Genomic DNA, 18075 nt, shown 5'->3' on the forward strand with positions numbered 1-18075 from the left:
TCGGACAACCTAAGTAGAGGTACAGATCAACAACCTCCAGTTGGCCCATATCAATATACCAGGTAAATGGAAGACTGCAATGTTTCCTGTCTGCTACAGTCATTACCCTTTCTTTCTTACGGTTTACCCTGAGACCATTTTCTTGCGCATATTCATGCAATCTCGTTATTGATCTTTGGAGGCCCACTGGAGTGAGGTCTATCAAGACAGTATCATATGCACAGCATAGCCGACCTATGCCCTTGTCAGACAACTTTAGGGGGAAGTTTACTCAGTGCTGAAGATCTTTGCCCATATCACACACATACAGGTTGTAGAGAGGGGGTGCAAGGACACTTCCTTTTTTCAGGCTCATGATTATCTGAAATATATCGTCTTTGTCAAAAGACACTTTTCTCAGTTTGGTGCTTTCCCATGTCTGCAAATTTGCATTACCACTGGATGCATTCCCATAAAGGCCTTCTATGTATTTGCACCATCTTTTCTCTGAAATAGTGATGATTTCCCTAGGTGCACAAGCCAAAATGTGCCACCTATATAGATGCCAGAATTGTTTTGCATCATGTCTTACTAAGCAATAGATCAGTTTCCAATTTGTTGAGTTCTTGCTCAGTTTATGAGATTTTAGCCACTGTTTATATTTGGCTTTTCATTTATTTATTTCACTTTTTTTCTGATCAGGATTTGTTTCCTTTAAGAATTTGATGGTGCGAATACCACTACTATATGCTGGTTTGGCCTTGCTAATAGCTACATCAAATAGAATCTGATGTTTGCTCACTATTATTTGCATAGGTTTAAGGAGGCAATAATGCGTCTCACTTCTGCAAAGTAACTTAAGGAGGTATTCTGGCTTGTTTGTCCCATTTGCGTGACATAACCTGTCAAAGCTTGATTTATTCTCTTTATATCTGCCAGCGACCATCTGAGTCTATGACCCTGTGTGTTAGCAGCAGTCAGTGTAGAGATTCATTGAGTCACCCTAGATTGTAAATGCATGGACACTACCAGTGGTGCATGGTCGTTCAGATAGTTAAAAATTACCTTATAGTTCCAAATACACTCTCGTACAAGATGCGAGGTAAAGACAGCATCCAGACACATGGAGCTTTCCCTGCCCAGCCAGGTCTTTAGTTCCAGCAGAGAAGGACTATCTGTAGGTGTCAGTGGGAGCAAATCCAAGCCCAAAGGGAAACAACCAAATCCTTCCTTTTTCAGGAGTTTGTTTTGTTGTAAGCTATGGTGTTTGTTTCTTTTTTCCTTTCCCCAGTTCACAAAGGCTTACCTCTAATTCAAAAGCGCTGTTGGCTACACAATGAGCATTGAAATCTCCAGCGACATTAACTGTGCCGCCAGGGTCTTCATCTTGCCATGCTTCTAGTATTTTCCCAAGATTGTCTATCAGTGATGCACTGCATGAACCATCCGGAGGATCGTCTATTGATATTCTCAACCTTTTTGTTTCAATCTGGGGAAATCCATAATTACAGTGCATAACATATTCCTATTTAATGTGTTTGCCCAGGGGGTATCCATTCATGTTCAGGTTGCTTCTAGCCACAATACCTAATGCCTCACTTGGACGCTCCTCTTTACCTTTAGTTGCCTCCCGTGAATATGGCGTATCCATCAACTGCCAAATTACCAGTTACCCAGGTCTCTTGCAACAGAAACAGAGCTGCAGTGGCCAATAGCTCCTTTCCTTCTTTCTCAGAGATAGCCCCTGGAATTCTTTGATAGTATTTTTCGGGGTTCCTTTTTTGGAGATGTTCAATTTTGCCACCACAAGTTTGGTTGTACCATCCAATATATTTCCCTAACTTGTGGTACATTACTGATATTTTGAAGTATTTAAGGGGCAGTGTACTGTTGGGTGCACCGTTACTATTTATTATCGCCTACTCTCTGATCATGGGTGTATTCAGAGGAAACTTGAGTGGTTTTTACTTTTATGTTGTGTTGTATTTTAAATCCCAACTTTGTAGATGATTTACTGATAGGCAAATTCGATCCACAATAACAGAGATGTGGCAGCACCTTAACAAGAATAAAAAACTAATTAGCTCTGGACACGTGCACACTCTATTAGAAAACAGTGTGCCAAGAGAGGGCAGAGAGGGCAGAGAACCTAGGTATCTCATACCAATAGACAAGCAGAATATATCCACCAGTACCCACAATAACCTCTGAAAATACTGCAGCTTTGTATCAGCTGGGGATTGGAACACAACGTTCTATTGTTTCTTCCGAAGCTGCACCTTGCAGTCATCCTCGTTATGAGATGTCAGTGGTGTGGAAACATTTGAGTTTGGCCAAAAATCACAAGCCCCATCGCAGACAGCACCTGTTCAATGCTGGGAGAGTGCATTGCTCCTGGAAATCAGTGATACTGAGGAGGATTATGAGAATGGCAACTCAGATGCAAAGGTTGTAGTATTAATAGAGGCTCACCCCAACATTTGAGTGTGGCCAAAAATATCACAATCCCCATCGCAGACAGCACCTGTTCAATGCCATCGTGGCTATGGTGTTGCTAATAGATCTCTTGCCCTATTCTTCTGTAGTGAAATCCACAAAGTTAGTAATTTATGGGAATTGTACAACAAGGTTGTGGGCACAGTAAAAAGGGTAGAAGATCAGACGAAAAATCCACTTTTCCAAATACATATGTACCACTGGCCTTGACATTATCTACATGGTCAACAAAACAGGTTTGTGGCATTTCCTTCCGCAAAGGTGCACTAGAAGTGTGCAATTGCACGCAACAATATTGTGCTTGCAATAGTTACAGAGCAGAAGTCAGAGAGGAGTTAACATCTGGGAGAATGTGGAGGGAATGGTGGCACATTCGCTAAAGCCTTATTAGTTGCATATGGCCTTTGGTAGCGCATGCACTAGATAAAGTATCCTAGTTGCTTTAGAAATTGGCAAGTAACTGCGTCTCCCCTCATTGCACATGTTCTTCACGACATGGCCCCATGCTTTATTAGAATCTGTGAGCGTGCAAAATACATGTTTACCATGCTCCAGAGGATCTACTCCCATTCCTAATTGGCTTACCATTCCAAAGGTGCCCAGCAACACTTGCAGGTGTGGCACATATTCTCAATGCTCAACCAGCCAACCTCAGTGGGAACCTGTTTTAACTCTACTTTACATGCATTGGACATGCTGCATGATCAGTATAATGTCAATGGCTTCACAGTTTATTTCAGCATGGAAGGTAGAGCTATGGTGGTACTTTTAACATGGCACCAGTGGCAGCAGCTTCCTAATCGCTCCTCTGCGCTATGGCCTTATGAGAAAGCCACCCAACTGGTTAGTCATCACAATGCATCCCTGAGTGAGTTCCTCTAACTGGTGCACCCGTTTAAGGTCAACTTGACCAACATAGTGAGGGCCCATGCTTTGGCAAGTGATGCCAATTCAGTACAGCGAGTAATGTACCTACCCTGAATACATGGTAGTTGGATTTTAAGTTAGCATTTAGTGCCCAATGGCCTCCTTCATGCGCTCACATTTCAAGGTAACGGGGTTTGATTTTCATCTGCATGTCTCAAGAGAGGAGGACTAGCAGAAATATTTACAAGACTGAACAACTGTGCAAATATGCAAAGATATTTTGATGCGTTGCTTGCAAAATCAATTGGTAAAAGAACACAGCCAGCAAGAAGAAATAAAACTAAGCAGCCCAAATAGAGGCATGTACACAAGGAATCTCAAACGCAAGGCTGAAGGCATCCACTGTATTATTTACATTACTGACCCTGTCATGAGAATCCACCAGAAGCCTTCCTCCAAGTGCAACTCCTGGTATGACTCTGACCTCACCACCTTGAAACACAAGTGCAGGGTGGCTGAAAGGAAGTGGATGGCTTCGAGCACATCCTCTGACAAACTGGCCTGCCACCTGCTCCAAAGGCAAGACTGTGATGCTGGAAATGCATCAGAGGGACAGGGCTTCCCTATCCTTGTCTTGTACTCCTTTTTCATGTGTGTTCTTTGTTGTTTTTCTGCACAGGAGTCCATGTGGGACTCCTGGCAGTGCAGCCCTTCCTCTTTTTGGTTTATTGTACAGACACTTTGGATACCCTTATGGCATCCATGGGTGGAGGTACAACCCTGTACCCCTAGTGTATGTTTGTGGGTACCTGTGTGTGGCCCACAGAGCAGGGTATGGGCTAGTGGCAGCTCCATGCTGAAATTGACAGGTGTTCTAATTATCCTCCATTTTGGGATACCCAGGCCCTGCCATTGGAGTCAGTTGATTCCTGATAGAAGACAAGATGTCCCCTACGGCCTCCCGCTTTCTCTTGCCTGTTACCTTGTTTTCCCAAAATCATGGGAAGCCCTGACTCTGCCACTTCCCCTGCCTGGCTGCTGGGTGGAGGTTCCATATATGGTATTGTGGGGAAGTCCAGGCCATACTGATGAAGCCTTCCCAGTGACTGTATGTTGTGGGTACACCCTTGGGGTGGGACCTGGTTGAATGGAGTGTGTGATCAATATGCACTTCATGTTAAGTGTGTCTGGTTTCTGGTATGAGACACAAAGACTGAGACAGCCCTGCCTGAAACTGGTATGAATGCAGTGTGGAGTGCTGAATGGCTGGGTACGTGTCCCAATACACATTCCTTGTTGTGAGTGTCTGAAGGGAGGAGAATGGCCTGAATGCACTGTGAGCCTGATTGGCTGCCTGCCTGCATGAATGCCCTTCTGGATGATTGGTTGCCTGAGTGTGACCCAACAGAGTGAATGAGAGATCAAACAGTAACTCTGGGGACATCTCACTGATGGAAATCATTCAGAAGCTGAAGTCGAAACTTGATGCTTAATCTCGAATCCAAGCCTGAAGAAGAAGGTTGACTGCTCTTACCTTCAACGCAATCTGATAGTTGCTGTGCCGTTGAGGACTGATCCAAGAGAGGACCTGGCTAGGAGACCTCTATCCGAGCTACGAGGGACCATCGCGCACCAGCTAACCTTCACCAACGCTCCTGGAAGTCAGCCTTTGAAAGACTGTTGACCGGAGAGAGGGACCGCCGAGGAAACTGAAGAGAAGCACCCAGACATCCGTCCACCATTGTCGTTCAGGGTTCGGAGGACTGCTGTAATCACTGGAAGTCCGTCGAAAGTGTGTTGCCCAGAAGCGGGGTCAGCTTGATGCCGGGCCGCCGACGACTTGAGCCACAATTCTCCATTGCCTAAGAACACTTTGAGTCAAGGACTCCCTTGCTCATATCTGTCAACCGCTTTGTCCCGCTGGAGAAAGACAAGGTCGCAGATGAACCAAGGAGAATCTGCTGGTGGGTTTCCCGCCACCCAAAGACCACAAAGATGCTGATGACCCGATCTCCTTGCTGGGCCAAAGTTCTTCATTGCCTCTGTGGCAACAAACCATCGTCATTGAGTTGCATCACACGCCTCATCTTCGTGGGAAGTATGCAACCGATCATTGACCAGCACCACCAGGACTGAAGCTGCTGCCTCAACACCATTGTTCACCTTTTCTTTGAGGGATCTCGATGATCCGTGGCTCCTGCCTTAAAGGGAGTTCACTCAAGTAGGCTTGGACGATGCCCCAACATCAAACTCTGTTTAAACAGGTACATTGGAGTAGTAGAACATTTACAGAAGGAAATAAGACACTTATAAACAATATATGGACTGGGCTTGTCGGTTTTCTTTATTTACAGTTTGCCCAGGTGGGGAGATCCTCACACAAGGGGCCAGAATTCTGCCAATCGTTTAACCAACTTGTTTTCCTCCTCATGTCTATTGTTGATACCCTTTATTAATTGATTTGTATGCAATTTGAACTGTCTACAGTTGGTGCATTTTAATGGAATCTAAGAAGTAATTGTGGTACAACATTGACACTGTATATATTAATCATTTTAGATTTACACAAAGTGTGTTATTGTGAATGTGTACATAACTTGAGCCTTATTTATATAAAGAACTGTGTTATCACTCTCATAGTGTGTGAACATTCCTCATAGGTGCTTGGCGACTACACTGTACTTAGGAACCAGCCTGCATCACCTCCTGAGAGCTTAACCCTTGATTGCTCGTCCACTTTACCAAATAGAGAATCTTGGCTGGGGTGATCTGTGCCTCTACTCTGCCATATAGAAAGCAGGAGAACAGATACATCCCTCCAGTCTTTACAAAGACAGATTCTCTGTCCTGTCCAAGAAGATAGTCCACATCTAAGCCTGCATCTCTGCAGCCTTTAATAACACGGCCAAACTCTTTAAAATCTGCAAAGAGCTGGCCAATCCTGCTGCAGTCTCAACCCCACCTGTTCCCACCTAGGCTCTCTGTACGGCTCTGGCTGCTCACTTCTGCACTGAAAATAAGGACATCCTGTCCTCACTCTCCTCTTCCTCTACATCTACCTCTCTTGGCCCCCTTCAGGCCACCTCTCCTTCTCCTCCTCCTTTTTCCTCATTCTCCCTGACTACACCTGATGAAGATTCTAGACAAGTCAGATCTATGAAATTGTCATCTAAGCAGGTGTTCCCCTCCTCATCTAAAACCATCAAGGACTACTTTTACACCCACGCTACAGCCTTGGCTGATTTCTGCAATCACTCTTTTCCCACTAGATCTTTCCCCTCTCTCCTCAAGCACTCCCTTGTGCACCCCCTCCTCAAAAAGCTTTCTGCCGATCCTACCTGTCTGGCAAACTATCACCCAATGTTATCACTCCTTGCCTGGGCATACCCCTGGAAAAGCTGCCCATCTCCCAGCTTACTCTCCATACTGAATCTGTTGGTTGTCTTCATGACCATCAGCCTGGCTTCAGAGAAGCCATAGTCATGGAAACTGCTCTCCTGAAAACCTGTGATGATCTGCTCTCGAATCTTGACTTCAGCCTTCCTTCTTTCCTTATCGCCCTTGACCTTTCCTATGCATTTGACACTGTCAGCCACATCATCCTGATCAATCGACTCTGTGAGAACCCGGGCATCACGGATCAGGCCTTGGAGAGGTTTACCTCTGAAGTATTTCTCCACACAATTGGGATTTCTTAGGAGATTTATTTAATTATACTCAAAGCCCACCGGCACAATACATATCACAACAGCAACTGTTTAATATATTCCCAACTTTGCATCTTTCTCCCCATGTTCCATATTCCACATTCCACATTCCAAGATCCATGTTCCATTTACATCACTACACTATAGACATGAGTGTACATTGCAAAGGAAGATATTACACACCTCCCTTTTTTACAACAAACAAACTATTTGCAAAACGGACATATTTAAAATACTTAACATTGATAATGAATAGCAGATTTGAAAATGTTGCTTGCTAACTATATACAGAAATACCAAGCAGTGTGAAACAATACAACACTTAATTTACATAGACCTTCAAATATGATGGTCTCTTAGAAACATGTTTAGTGCATCCACCCAGTTTAATTCCATTGTCTGCTTTGTCACTTAATCTCACCTTTTGTTCTGTTGCCTCCATCTTATTCTTTATCCTACTTTGGCATTCACGCATCTACATACTCAATTGACATTCCAAACTCTTCCATCAGACACCCTTACCGCACCATGACACCTTTCTATCACTTGGGTGGCCGCCAACCACTTTACAGAACCACTCATAGTGGTAAAAGGTAACTTTATTCTTATCCAATCACCTGGTTTTATATCACATTCTCTCACAGCCTTTCTTATGTCAAAACACCTTTTGTTCATCAACTGCCTATGCAAAATGTTCTTCTCCACTTCCTTAAAATTAATCACTTTTCTACAGGCTCTACCCAACCAAGACGGACACACTTTCGTGTTGGGTTTTCGTCCTCTGAGCATCTCAAATAGGGAAATTCTTGTAGTGGTGTGTGGGTGGAATAAACCTGTGTGCAACTATGGTGTCTTCGACAGCCTTCTTCCAATCTGCCCTACACTCCAACGCACCTCTGATACTATTCTTAATGACTTTGTTAAATCTTTCCAAAATACCATTGGTTTGAGGGTGATATATGGAGCTGGTTTTATGCTCTACCCCATTTTCTCAGAGAAATGTCATTTCCTGTGATACCAGCTGCACACCATTGTCGGTGATGATAGTAGTGGGATAACCCTCTCTTTTGAAAATGTCATCCAAAAATAGAATTTATCCTTAGAGCAAATGTTCTGAACCCATTTTACTTCTGCCCACCTAGACAACATGTTAATCAACACCATACAATATTTTAATACACCATTACTTCTCACAGGCCCCACAATGCCTAAACCTACTATTTCCCATAGTATGGTGGGAATTGACATGGTAGTCATCGGCTCCTGTTTGGCAATGTATCCTTTAGCTGAATCCTCACAGGTACAACATTCCCTTATTAATCTTTCAATTTCCAAATCCATTCCAGGCCACCAATAATCCTGCCTAACACACTTTCTTTTGTTTTCATCATCCCTTGATGTCCCTCATGTGCAATTTCTAAAATCCTGCATCTTATTCCAATAGGAGGGTATAACTTGTCACCCCTCAAAACCAAAGTGTTGCTCAACTGAAACTCATCATACACTGTCATGACCACTGTGAGGGGGAACAAGTTGTGCCACAAGCAGGCTCCCACCAGAACCCTGAGGGCCTTAAAACTACTGCAAAATGTCTCCTGGAGCCAGTACCGGCACCTTTGGCACCAGGCTAATATGTGGGAAGGAAGGGCTGTTCAAACTAGATCCCATTTATGTACATGGGCCTTTAAATCCAACATGGAAGCACCCACACAGTCTAGTTCTAAGAAACAAGCCATGCGGTCTAGTGTTTTGGGTGTGGCAGGCCTGGAACTACTTTCCCTGGTACTACTTTACCTCGGCTATATAAACCACAACCTGACTGCAGAACATGCTTCGTATTATTCTGCAACCAGCAGCGTGACGCTCACCGTGTCCAGCTCCTGGTCTTCAGAAACTTCCGGTAACCCTGCAAGAACAAGAACAAGATTATTCTGTCCTACGTGAGAAAACACCATCCAGCACTCAGCATCTAAACTGGGCTGCAATCTGTGGCAACCGAGAGAAGAAGAAACATCACTCACCTGTGAGTACTAGCTTAAGGACTCCCGGCGAACCACTACCACAGCTGCTGTTCGAACACTGCGACCTGCAATAACGAGAAAGGGAAAAACAATATTAGAACGCGTGCTTTCAAAACATCAAATTCCATCAGTCTTACCGGTATTCCATCATGCTACACCACGCTTCCACCCGGAGCACCACAGCAACATCTGCAAAGGAAAAGAGACATATTCAGGTTCGCTTCCAATATTAAATAACCGCACAGCGCTGTACTACCTTAACTGATTCCTGGGGCCTGTTTTTCATCGCGCTCTCATCCACTCGCAGCACCACAGCGGCCTGTGAGGAGAAGAAGAAGCAAACACAGGTTAGCTTCAAAAGATAATAAAGGTGCTGCGCTTTGCGCTTTCTCTTATCTAGAAACATGCCTCTCCATCCGGCACGCCAGCATCAAGACCATCGCACCCGAAGAGAAGGAGATAAAGACATTAACAAATTCCCACCATAAACAGAACAAAGGCTTACAATTAACAAAACTACCTGCCTACCAGCAGATTCGGGGTCACAGCAGGCCTGGGCCCATGAAAGGCGTACTGCACCAGTGAAGCAACTCGGGCAGCTCGCCAACAAATGTCAAGCGCCCCTGCACAAGAAACGCAGGACGAATAGCTCACCCTACAAATAACTAAGGTGAGAAAGGAACCCAGTGGGAAGGGAATCGGTCAGAGGGAGGTGGGAGATTCACCCATTAGTGACGATTATCACAAATCCTCCCTTCTGTAATTGCAGATTCATTATTCAGCACTGGGCAACTACGCATCCTGGGTTCCTGATCTCAGAGCCTTCCAGTCGCCCCTGGGGATATCAGGTAAGCGTAACAGAACACGCAGGCTTTAAACCTTATCCACCTGGGCGTCATGGAGACATCTGAAACTGATCACTTAGCCCAGCTTTTGGGACAATTACGCGCCGAGGTACACGCAGCCCGGCAGGAAACTAATGCCTTAAGATAAGAGTTAATAGGCAGAAAAGACCGTACCGATGAACTAAGCAAACAGCTACTACAAACACAGGCGGGGCAGGCTCCATTTCCCAGATTTGCCCCATCCGTCGCTACACCATCATCTGTCAATTCAGTAAAGATAACGTTGCCGGGAACACCTGGCACCACCAGAACGGTTTAATGGAGACCCCAGAAGGTATGCAACATTCATGAACCAGTGCCGCCTTCATTTTGTTTGTAGCCCTGGGGCTTTCCCAAATGACCAGGCGAGGGAGGCCTTCGTGTTATCATATTTGAGTGGAAGTGCCGCAGACTGGTTGGTACCTTTAGTGAGCCGGGATGACCCATTACTGCAGAACTTCAGGGGTTTTCAACAGGAGATGGAAAAGTAATTTGCTCGACACTTGCATGGACAAGCTCTTGATAAAGAGCTCCTGTCCCTCCGCCAAGGGAATCAAGATTTGCAGACTATTGCCACCTTTAATAGACTGGTTGTAGAAGCGGGGTGGGCAGAAGATAAAAGAACCACGTTGTTTCTTCGGGGCCTACGAGGAGACCTCAAGGATGTCCTTGCTCAAGTGGTAGACCCACCTAAAGACTGTGCAGAGTTTATCAACCTGGTAGTTCAGTTGGACCACAGATTACAGGATCGAAGAACAGACCGAAGTAGACTCGAAAATCATGCCATGTACTTGCGTTCAAAAGATAATGTTCAACATCCATCAGAAAATACCACAGAACCCATGCAGATTGGAGGAGTACGACCCCCTTTAACCAAGGTAGAAAGAGACAAGAGGAGACAGCTACAGTTATGCCTATACTGCGGTAAATCAGGTCACTACCTCAAAGAATGCCCAGTGAAACCTCCAAGCAAAGTCATAGGCGCTACAGAGAAAGAAGATGATGGAAAGGAATTGGCAAACTACCAGGCCCGGCAAGCGTAGAGGTCCGCTTGTCGAGCGAGAAGGATGAGTCACAGACATCACATTTCACCCTACCAGTAACGTTGATCAATCACCAACGACCATCACGGATGCATACCATAGAGGCATATATAGACATTGCAGCAGTTGGTAATCACATAGCTCGAGATCTAGCAACAGAAATGGGACTTCCCTTATGCACAAAACCAACAACTGAAAGGGTAACTACTGTTGACGGTACAGAAATTGCTTCAGGACCAGTAACCCAATGCACAACAGGATTAACCCTTCTGTGTCAGGATGGACATCAAGAAGCAATCATGTTTGACCACCTCAAAGTTCCTCAGTTGCTGTTGATCATAGGGATGCCATGGTTAGTAACTCACAATCCCCACATAGACTGGCGTGCAAAGAGACTGACCTTTTCTGACGAATGCACCCACACTTGCTACCCGAAATCTATACCACAGCCAAACCTGAAATATGTTCAAGGAGTAGCATCAGGGATTGTGGAACCATTGGACACCTTACCAAAAGAATATCAGGATTCTCAAGATGTTTTTCGGAAGGAACAGGCTAACACATTACCGCCACATAGGCCCTGTGACTGTCAGATCAACCTGATACCTGGCACACAGGTTCCTTGTGGTCAAATTTATGCACTTACCAAAACCGAAAATCTCCACTTGAAGTCCTATCTGGATCAATACCTGGCTAATGGGTTTATCCGCCCGTCAAAGACACCGGCAGCCTCTCCACAATTCTTCATACCCAAGAAGGAAGGAGATTTGAGGACTTGCATCAATTACTGCACACTTAATCAAATCACAGTGAGAAAATGCTACCATTTGCCCCTTATCCCAGAACTGTTGGACCAAATCAAGGATGCCCGAATCTACACCAAACTAGACCTCAGAGGAGCATACCACCTTGTACGTGTTAAGAAAGGGGATGAATGGAAAACCGCGTCTCAGACCAAGTATTTATTTTTCTTTTCTTTTTTTTTTTTTTGGCTACAGAGTAATCTTTACAAAAATAAAAATCTCAAGTAAAATGACATTAACATTTCAGTAGATAAAAACTGATACACATTGATCATAACTAAAAACAAGCATAATATCATTACATGTTCTTCAACAGAATATTTACAATTGTAGCATAAACATAACTTTTCTTCACCTATGATGTTTCATGTTACATATCTCAGTAAGACTTAGCAGCTTTATCATTTAGATATTCCATACCTTCACAGTTTTCTACCTCATAATACTAAAATTGTATCATGTTACTTTTTTTCGTACTTTTCTTTAACAATCAAACCAGATCCTAAAGCCACCATAGCGATCTAAATTAATGCTCATCCATCATCCTTGCAGTTCGCATTTAGTTTTAAGAAAGCGTAACATCGCCAATTGCAATTTAACCCTGGAGCCATGTAACATATCCATCCAAAGTGCTTTAAGGTTAACACATTCTGGATTTGGCACATATTTGAGAAAGTATTCAATAAGTGCTTGTCTAAGTCCTACACATTGAGTCAGCAGGTGTTCCAGTGTTGCATCCCTGGAATCTAAATTACATAAACTGCATTCCGTAATTGCAGCAAGCGGACCTCGCCTTATTCTCACAATTTGACCTGTCGCCAAAACATTAAAACAAAATCTCATAAATTCCTGTCTAAGCGATTTGCTTGGGAATTATATGAGATAAGGTTCTGTGGTGCCCATTTTTGTTGTTGTATTGAGCCAGATGTGCAAACAGTTTTTTGCTGTGAATTACACTGACCATCGAATTCCAGTCCGCATGCTGCAAGAGACTCTTAACCTTCATGGGATTCTTAATAAGTAATTCTTTAGAGACCCCAACTTCTGCAAGGGATTCCTGAGCCTCCCTTTGCAATTCCCGCAATACCGCGGACGAGTCCTCACCCACTGCCAGGCACCGTCCCATGATTCCATACAAAGTGGAGTTCTTACCCACAAGCAGTTTCCTGTATAGCGATACTCTACGCCACACAATTATACTTAACAATGAAAATAGCCCAAGTTCATAACATATCGCTGCAAGTGGGAAACACTTCGGAAGGTACCAGACCAAAGACCTCAACAAGCGGGCCTCATATTTAGAAAATGTGCTACTAAAACAGGTGGGTGCCAATTCCATCCCATAACAAAACTGGGCAATCGTCTTGTTACGGTACACTTTCAGACACGGTAGCATTGAATATTTTCGATATTTATTATCAATTTTTCACAAACTCAAATATGGGGCAGCCTAGATAGCGAAAGGCATTGCATATTGAGAGTTTGGTATGATCTAAAAACCAAGCAAATCTAATTGCACATTTCTTGTAGCTTAGTCGCATGATGAAGGTTTTTGTTTGATTAATGGCTAATGAATTTTCAACAGTATATTTCTTAAAAGAGGACAACACATGTTGCAAACCTATGGGAGTCAGGTCAAAAAGTAGGACATCGTCGGCATAGGCGGTCCAGACAATCTTGGTACCCTCCACTTTAGGAGCAGTGAAGGATGCACCTTCCAAAACCGGGCCAATATCAGATAAATACAGATTAAAAATAGTTGTCGCAAATATGCATCCCTGTCTAAGACTGTTACTCATAATAATTTCCTCCAAGAGGGTTCCCTCCGTATTGTTGGACCCTAATTTTAGTTTCAACATGGAGGTGATATATGATAGTTAAAAGCTGTGCGGGCATATCTAGGGCAAATAGTTTGCTCCACAGTGTGGCTTTATTTACCAAATCAAAGTCAGAACTCAAATCAATTGACGCCAAGAATATTGGTTGGCTGCCTCTTGACCTGGTCTGTTGCTGCATAATAGACAAAAGAAGGCCCCCAGCATTTGTGCCCACTGTTTTCCTAAAACCAAATTGATGGATTGAGAGTACTGCCTCTCCATCCATCCAAGAATGGATATGTTCTAAGACCAAGGACGCAAAGATTTTGGAATCAGCATCCAGCAGGGCGATAGGTCTATAGCTGGATGGTATAGACCTATCGCCCTTTTTATAGATGGGTACCACATAGGACAAGTGCCAACTTGTTGGAAATACCCTAGATATAACAATGTCCTTAAACAAAAGAAACAGAATCTTTGCCTACAGATTCGGATTACCCTTAAACACTATGTTGGCAAGCATGTTTGGCCCTGAAGAGCATCTTGATATAAGTCTTTGTATATCCAACAGTGTAAAAGGGATATTCCATTGACACATGAGGAGATGTGCTGGCACCAGCCAATTGGCAATAGGTGGACTATATAGGGAACCAAAGTGCCCTTCCCAAACAGCCGAGGAGATGCACACTCCTTGTTCTCTAGCTTGGCATTCACTGTAACGCTCACCTGATTCCCGTAGAGGCGCCGGTCTTGACTGGGCGTATACCGTATCTTCAAAGGTGATGTGTAACACACGGCTGGCTCTTTGGACTGGACCTCTGTGCACTGTATGTCTGACTTGAAGGGTAAGATGTCTGCAGATAGAAAATATGGGATTAAGGAACTGGGTTATTGAATGTCTCTCTCTTCTTCCCTTTCTCTTCTCCTGTAGAACCCCAAAGGTTAACGCTCTCACCTTAGGTAAGTGAACGCCATGCTCTCCATCTGCCTCGGGGAAGGGTGCTGTAACCAGTTTCTTCACTGGATAAGGGGAGCAGGCCTCTTGACTTCAGAGGACTGCTGTCCGTCGTTTTCTGCACGAACGGTAAGTTTCGAGTAATTCTAATGTCTTTAAAGTCTTTAGCAATGATGTCTCTTGTTTTGCAGGGTTCCGGCGATGGCGGATGACGGGCTGAAGTGAGTTGAAGATGGAGCCTGTGTGATGAATAGAAGCGCCTGGAAGCACGTAAGTAAGCGCTTGTTGCCTACTTCACGATGCGCTCTAACTGTCTTTTTATTTTGCAGGTACAAGTTCGGAGCGGCTGCAGGGTGCCGGAATACCCACTGGGTTAGATGTGGAAAGAAGTAATAGCACGTGAGTATTAAAGTTCCCCAAGTCTTTAAACGCACCTTGTTTTGTCTTTCAGATGCGGGATGCAGCGCCGAAGGCCTCCGGAGCGTGCGAAGAGTTGGTAAGCTTTTGTCTTTCAGATGCCGGAATGCAGTGTGAAGACCTCCAGAGCGCATGAAGAGTAGGTAAGCCTTTGTCTTTCAGATGCCGGAATGCAGCGCGAGGCATTGGTGACAGCCGATGGACCAGGTAAGTGAAGAGCTGTCACTGAAGACCGTAATGCTAACCTGTTTTTCTTGTCTTTATAGGTGTTGCTGAAGACTGGATTCAGGATGGTAAGCCTTTTTCCTTAGGCCCAGGATCAGATGCAGAAGACACGATGAGCGTTCTGCTGCAGAGGATGCAGAATAACGCAAAGCAAGATTCATCCATCGGGTGTGGCTTAAATAGCCTCCTGTAGTGCGTAGGTGTCTCCTTCCACAGCCACGCCTAGGTAAGAAAAGAGTTCCTGCTTTCCAGAAGAGTTCCAGTGTTCTGAATCTAGTGAGTGGCTCCTGCCCCACCCAACAGGAAAAGTAGTTCCAAACAGAAGAGGATCAGAGGCTCAACTGGCAGGCAAGTAAGCAGCATGGTCTGCTGCAGGTAAGTCCACCCAAGCATTATGAGCCCGGCGCTTCCAGCGCTGGGACTGGGCATATTTATGAGCCTGGTGCCACTGGCGCCAGGACTGGGTCCAAAAGGTCCCAATTGGGACTGGTTGGCACTCGGAACCTGGGTTATGGATCTGCTTCCAAGGGAGTTGGGAAAACCCTGACCTTTTGGAAGCAGAGATCATGACAGTACCCCCCCCCAAGGCCCCTCCCAAACCGGGCTTCTCCGGGGGTTTTGGCTTGTCAGAAAATGTTCGGTGAAATCTTTTGATTAGGCGAGGAGCGTGGACATATTCAGCAGGTTCCCAGGATCTCTCTTGGGGGCCTTAGCCTTTCCAGTCAATTAGGTAAAATAGTTTAGATTTGGAGATCTTGGAGTCCAGAATGCTTTTTACTTCAAACTTGAGTTCTCCATCAACTACGATAGGTTTTGGAGATTTAGTTAGTCGGGTTTGAGGTTGCACAGGTTTTAATAGAGAGACGTGGAAGACCGGATGTATCTTCATGTGCGGGGGCAAGTCTAACTTGACCGCTACTGGGTTTACTATGGTAGTGATGGAATAGGGACCAAGGTATCTTGGGTTGAATGTGCGTGGCCCTTTTAGAGGTAGATATTTGGTGGATAACCAGACTTGATCCCCTACTTGATATTGAGGGGCTTCCTTCCGATGTTGATCTGCTCCTTTCTTGTATTGTTCTTTAGCCCTTTGAAGGTGAGAAACAGCTTCCTTAAAGGCTTGGGTGATTGTAGAATGCAGGTAGTCTACTGCTGGTGTTTCAAGATCTTGGAGGGGATCCAACTCTGAGGTTCGAGGGTGACTGCCGTACAAAAGAAAAAACGGGGTTTTCCCAGTTCCCGAATGGACAGAGTTATTGTAGGCATATTCGGCTATCCAAAGGATGTCTTTCCAAGTTTTTTCAGTTTGTTGCAGCATGCAGCGTAAATACTGTTCCAGAGTTTGATTGGTCCTCTCGGTTTGTCCGTCGGTCTGAGGGTGGTGACTGGTCGATAGTCTCACATCAATTTGAGCCGACCGACAGCAACTTCGCCAAAAATGAGAAATAAATTGACTACCTCGATCCGAAATTAGAACCGAAGGAAAACCGTGCAGTCGGACGATGTTTTCGAGAAATTCTCGGGCCAGAGCTGCTGCTGTTGGCAAGCCTTTGAGCGGAATGAAATGTGCCATCTTGGAGAATAAGTCCACGATTACTAGAATCGTATTGTATCCGGAGCATGGAGGTAGATCGGTGATGAAGTCCATAGAAAGCGTATGCCAAGGGCGAGGTGGGATATCAATAGGGCGTAAGAGGCCTGAAGGTCTTTCCTTTTGACTCTTGTTTTGGGCGCATACTCCACAGGACATTATAAAGTCTCTGATATCTTTTTTCCAAGACGGCCACCAGAAGTAGCGCTTGATCTTTTCTGAGGTCTTGGCCATACCGGGATGTCCTTCCATTAAAGAATCGTGATAACAAGAGATTACTTTTTTCTGTAAATCTGTGCTGGGTAGGTATAATCATTCTTGGAAATACAATAAGTTGTCCTTTACTGCAAAGTCCTTTCCCTGCAGATGCCAATTCTGTATGTCTGCTGGAGTTACAAGTTGCCTGGCTTTATCCTTAACTTCCTCTATGGATTCTGTGGCGATTACACCCAGAATTCTTTGTTCGGGAATGATTGGTACAGGTTTAGGGTTGATCAAGTGTTCTTCCACTCCCATCCGAGAAAGGGCATCAGCTTTACCGTTCTTTGTACCAGGTCGATAGGTAATTATGAAGTCAAACTCGGCAAAGAATAATGCCCAACGGAGTTGTCTAGAGGATTGGGCTTTAGCGGTTTTCAAATATTGCAGGTTTCGGTGATCCGTAATCACAGTAACGGTGTGTCGGGCCCCCAGCAGATAATGCCGCCAAGCCTTAAAGGCAGACTTGATAGCCAGAAGTTCCTTGTCAGTAATCGTGTAATTGATTTCAGGAGGCGAGAATTTGCGGGACCAAAATGCCACGGGATGCAACTGATTGGTTACCGGGTCCTTTTGTGATAGAACTGCCCCCATGGCAAGGCTTGAAGCATCAGTTTCCACGATGTAGGGGAGTTCGGGGCGAGGGTGTTTTAAGATTGGTGCAGAGATAAATGTAGTCTTCAAATCCTGGAAAGCTTGTTCCGCCTCGGTAGACCATTCAAAACGTTTGTTTTTCTTTAACAAGGCAGTGATGGGCTGGACTATTCGAGAGAATTCGGGGATAAACCTGCGGTAAAAGTTAGCGAAGCCTAACATGCTTTGCACACCTTTTACGGAGGATGGTGATGGCCATTTGAGAACTGCTTCGACCTTCTTTGAATCCATACGCACTCCGCCAGGTGATAATATGAATCCCAAGAATTCAACTTCAGTCACGTTGAAAACACATTTTTCCAACTTACCGAAAAGTTTGTGTTGACGCAATCTTTCGAGGACCATTTTCACGTGTTTC

The sequence above is a fragment of the Ambystoma mexicanum genome, chromosome 5p, assembly GCF_040938575.1.
Source record: "Ambystoma mexicanum isolate Mex_15411 chromosome 5p, UKY_AmexF1_1, whole genome shotgun sequence".
In the NCBI taxonomy this organism is placed as follows: domain Eukaryota; kingdom Metazoa; phylum Chordata; class Amphibia; order Caudata; family Ambystomatidae; genus Ambystoma; species Ambystoma mexicanum.